Source organism: Callospermophilus lateralis, chromosome 6 (genome assembly GCF_048772815.1).
Source record: "Callospermophilus lateralis isolate mCalLat2 chromosome 6, mCalLat2.hap1, whole genome shotgun sequence".
Lineage (NCBI taxonomy): Eukaryota > Metazoa > Chordata > Mammalia > Rodentia > Sciuridae > Callospermophilus > Callospermophilus lateralis.
This window is the reverse complement of record NC_135310.1, coordinates 119469421-119474919: the sequence shown is the minus strand read 5'-3', so window position 1 is coordinate 119474919 and position 5499 is coordinate 119469421.

The window sequence follows — 5499 nt, the reverse complement described above, 5'->3', positions numbered from 1 at the left end:
TATAATTGGCTCTATTTTCTATTCTAGAATCAGGCAACATTTTATTCTGTAAAATAGAGTGTTGTAGGCTAAGCAGAAAAGCTTGGGTTTATAGACGGGTGGAAAAAAAAAACAGAAACAAAGAGTAAGTGGAGGGGCTGGGTTGTGGCCCAGTGGTCAAGCGCTTGCCTCCCATGTGTGAGGCACTGGGTTTGATCCTCAGCACTGCATATAAATAAATGAATAAAATAAAGGTCCATCAGCAATTTAAAAAGAAAAAAAAAGAGTAGGTGGATTGGTCATTTCAAAGTTACTTTAGGTGGAATAAAGAGACACAAAAACACAAATAACTGAGTGGTTTTAAGGATGGCCTTAGGCCTGAGTCTAAGCAACTCCATTTTAAAACTCCAGTTTGAAACCTGCAGTCTCACCAGGCACAACCACAGAGCCCCCCAGTATGGCCCTCAGGCACAAACAAGTCACTCCTCCTCACCCTGACAAGTTCAGAGTGAAGTCTCTGTCCTGTTGTCCCCTTATGGGGGAGGAGGCAAGAAGATCAGGGTAGGAACCACCAGACCAGAAACTTTAACCCCAGGGAAAATGACGTATGTCACTGAGAAATCTCGAGGCAGGGATTGAAAGGGTGGTCAGAAGTCCCCAAATTTAGTATAAATGATGGAGCAAATGAACAGACATCCAGCCAGCCGGCACACATGCACACAAGCCTGATTCTACATTGTTCTCGTGGCTCTCAAACTCTACAGCAGCCTCTTGACTCTGGTGAGAAAAGGTCTTCTCCCTACAAACCCTCTCCCTGAACTGGCCGTCAGCTCCACCTCAGGAGAAGCCTGCATGGGTTCCTGATCTGATCACCACGGTCTGAGTGAACGTGCATCTTCTGGACTTAGAGCCTAAGGCTTGAGACTTTTGATCTGACCCTTGAGCTTAGCATGCAGAGGGAACATCTGTCCTGAGCCTGTCATGATTAAGTGTGTTTGCAGTGCTTAGAATTAATCTAGAATTTTTTGCTGTGAATTGATTATATCTATTGCAGTGCCTGGCATTAAAGATTCACATTTTTCTTGATTAAGAACCTATAGAGTGAAATTGTATTGAGTGATTTGAGTGAATAAAGCATTGAAAAGGACAGAAGCTTGTGGACAGTCTTTATTTCTCCCCCTCAACTATATAAGTCACACCTTTTGCCCATGGCGACAGTGGTTAGCAGAGCAGATTATTTCCAGTTACTTTCTATAAGAATTAGAGGATTAAAGGATGTAAGGCTTAAAGTGGAGAGAACTTCCTTGTCACGCTAATTGAAACTAACCTGTTTGGAATTTGGGTTTTATCTTTTTTTTTTTCCCTTTCCTGATTTCTCAGAATTTTCAGATATAATTTAGTTTTATTTTGATATTCAGTACTTGTAAATTGAACACAAAAATATTCCTGTCATACCCACTGTGACACTATTATTTATTTATATGTATGTTATACTTTATATGTATATAAATTTTTTTCAGGGGGGGTGGTACCAAGGATTGAACTCAGGGACACTTAACCACTGAGCAACATCCACAGCTCTTTTTAGTATTTTATTTAGAGACAGGGCCACACTGATTTGCTGAGATCCTTCTGCCTCAGCCACCTGAGTCGCTGGGATTACAGGTGTTAGACCCAACCTGATGTTTTCTTAAAATTAGGAGCCATCTCGCCACAAAGCCATGAAAAGATAATTTCGGCTTTACTATAAATTACTGCAAATTCTGAACCTGCTTGGAATGCCTGCCAGTGCCTGGCTCTCTGACCAGATAGCAGCCCTCTCTGAAACTTTAGTGACACCTCATAAATATTGACCTTCCCTGGCCAGACAACGACCCTCTCTGAGGCTCTAATGGTCCTCATAAATTCTGATGTTGGGAAAAAAATGTAAACTACCATTAGTGTGATGCTTGTCAGAGTTCTGTTACTGTAACCCCCCTTTGTGTAACTTTCTGGGCTATAAAGCTGGGCTGCAGGAAAGCTGGGTGGCTGTCTTGTTCCCACCGTTTTTGGAGGGAGAGGCAGCCCGGCCTGTTGAAATAATAAGCTTGCTTTAATTTGATTTTAATTGGAGTCAGTGGTCTTTTCTTGCGTCTAACACAGGTATGTGCCATTTGTTTACAGTTCCTGGCAAATATTTCTTTCTTCAAGAAAGTTAAAGAAACTAGACTTTTCTTCCTAATGTGGGCCATAAAAACTCTGCCTTTCTCTCACCTGCCTTCCCTGATAGTTAATGATATGTCACTGGAGAAGAGAAGTCTCTGGAAGAGAGTTCCAAGGAGTTCTGGGATACAGAGGCAACAGTGGGGTCCCTTGCTTATGTGATTGAAAAGAATTTCAGTATGTGCCAGTCAAAGCCATAGACAAAAATTTATTTAGGAACTCATATACATGGTTAAGGGAGAATATAGGCTATTTCCAAAGAGAGAAAGAGAGAGACATGATTTGAGGGTTTCCTGCTCCTCTTTTAAAGTGAATTTGGTGAGTATCTGGGACTGTGGCTCAATGGTAGAGCGCTCGCCTAGCAAGCATGAAGCACTGGGTTTGATCCTTAACACTACATAAAAATAAAATAATAAAATAAAGATATAAAGTAAATTTGGTGAAGGGGGGATGGGGGCATCTGGGATGACATCAGTCTGTGATCACGAGACAGTTTATGGTGGGTTGGTCGTTCTCAGGATCCTTAGGTTTATGTGTTCCTCATTATCTGATCAATAGATAACCACTGGCAGAATATCATATCTCTGCTTAATCTATCTATTGGTGAGCTAATCAATAGTGTACAAGATAAATATCTTGAGCAAATTGGGGAATGATATACAATGATATACAATGAGATAAACACCTATGAGAATGGTGAAAATTTAATAGACTGACAATATTGAATATTGATAAGGTTATGGAGCAACTGAAACTCCATAACCTCCATTTCTGGAGGTTCCTCCATTTCTGGCAGGAATAAGTTGGATGGTTTTTCCAACCACTTCGAAAAACTGTTTGTATTAAAGTTAAATCCATGCCTACCCGATCCAGCAATTTCTCTCCTATGTACATAATTTTTTTGGCGGGTGGTTACAGGGTATTGAACCTAGGAGTGCTTTACCACTGAGCTACATCCCCAGACCTTTTTATTTATTATTATTATTATTATTATTATTATTATTATTATTATTGGTACTGAGATTGAATTCAGGGAAGCTTTTATCTGAGCTATATCCCCAGCCCCATTTATTTTTTATTTTGAGAGAGGGTCTCAATAATTTGCTTAGGGATTCCCTATATAGTTGAGGTTAACCTCAAACTTGAGATTTTCCTGCCTCAGCCTCCCACATTCCTGGAATTACAGACATGCACCACCACACCTGGCTTCTGCCATGTATATACTTAATGGAAGTGATTGTTTTTGTTCACAAATAGAAATACCCAAGGACATTCATAACAGCATTGTTTATAATCACAAAAACCTGGAGACAATATAAATGCCAATCAACAGTGAAAAGGATAACATTGTTCACACAATGGAATAATAAATACAATATGAACTACTGTTATGTGCAACAATGTGGATGAATTTTGTAGAAATAAGGTTGAAAGATAAAAATCGAGCTGGGGTGGGGGTGCATGCCTGTAATCCCAGCAGTTTGGAAGGCTGAGGCAGGAGGATCACAAGTTCAAAGCCAGCCTCAGCAAAATCGAGATGCTAAGGAACTCAGTGAGACTATGACTTTAAATAAAATATAAAATATTGCTGGGGATATGGCTCAGTGGTTGAGTGCCCCTGAGTTCAATCCCAGTATCATTCACCAAAAAAAAAATAAAAAATAAAAAATAAAAAGCCCAACACAAGGCTGGTGCTGTAGCTCAGTGGCAGAGCGCTTGCCTCTCATGCTTGTGGCACTGGGTTCCATGCTCAGCACCACATAAAAACAAATAAATAAAATAAAGATATTGTGGGGGCTGGGGCTGGGGCTCAGCGCAAGCGCATTTGCCTGGCATGTGTGAGGCACTGGGTTCTATCCTCAGCACCACCTATAAACAAATAAATAAAAAATAAAGATCTATCAACAATTTAAAAATTTTGTATAAAAAATAAAGATATTGTGTCCATCTACAACTAAAAAAAAAAATTAAGAAAAAGCCCAACACAAAACTGTGTGGTGGCATATGTCAATAATCTCAGAAAAGAAGGCTCAGAAGGCTGAGGCAGGAGGATTGCTTGAGCCTAGGTATTCTAGTCCAATCTAGGCAACATAGCAAGACCCCATCTGAAAAAATAAATTAATGTGAGAAAGACCAACACAAAAGAGCATCCTATGATCCTTTCATATGCTTGACAAAACTAAGCTGTGCTGATAGAGGTTGGACTGTCAGTTATCTGGGAAGATGTGAGCCTTCTAGCCTTCTGGAAAGGTTCCAGATATAGTGCTGTATAGAAATCTAGAAAGAAAGAGAAATTGAAAGATATGCAGATATACATATGTGTGTGTATATAACTTTCATCAACTCCTATATTTTTCTCAAGTATAAGGTATACAATTATACCTTAGCTTTAAAAAAAATTTTTATTAGGGATTATCAGATAAAAGCTGGATACAGTGACACAATCCTGTAAACCCAGTGACTTGGGAGACTGAGGGAGGGGGATCACAAGTCAAAGGCCAACCTCAGCAATTTCATAAGACCCTGTCTCAAAATAAAAATTAAAAAGGGCAGGGGATGGTGGGCTGGATTCCTAGCACAATGGTAGAGCGCTTGCCTAGCATGTGTGAGGCACTGCAATTCTCAGCACCACATATAAATAAACAAAAATAAAGGTCCACTGACAACTAAAAATGATATTTAAAAGAAAGGGGCTGGGGACAAAGCTCAGTAGTAAAGAACCCCTGGGTTTAATACCCAGTACCAAAAAACAAACAGAAAACCCTCAACCCACACCCCCAAAAAAGAAGGTGTCAGAATCAGCTGTAAGAAAGCTGTTCCTTCAGTGTTGAGTGGTAAGTACTAAGGCTGAAAACTAAGAGCCTGAAAAACAACTCATAAAAAATGTCAGGTTTCCTGCCCAGCAGAAGAGGAGGACTCTGAGCTTTTCACCTGAGCATTTCCACAGTTCCCTGGTCCCTTCAAATTTTGTTTTGCATGGGTGAACTGGGAGCTAGCACTAAAATCCCCACACAAACCTCAGATTCCAACTGTAATCTAGCTAAGGGCAGTCTGTAGTCAAGGGATTGGATTAAATAATTTATATACATGTCACCAGAGAGGAAACAAACAATTCCAATCCTTTCAATAGGAAATGGCACATACAACTGTCAACCAAGAATAAAATCAACCAAGTCTAACAAAGAAGATTACATTTATTTGGGACTAGATAGGTTAGCAATCCAGGAAAATACAGATTTGGGCAATCTTGAAAATGTGCTCTGAAGTTTTACAAAATGGAGAGTGTATGTATAGCTTTAAGCCACAAAGGGGTTGAAA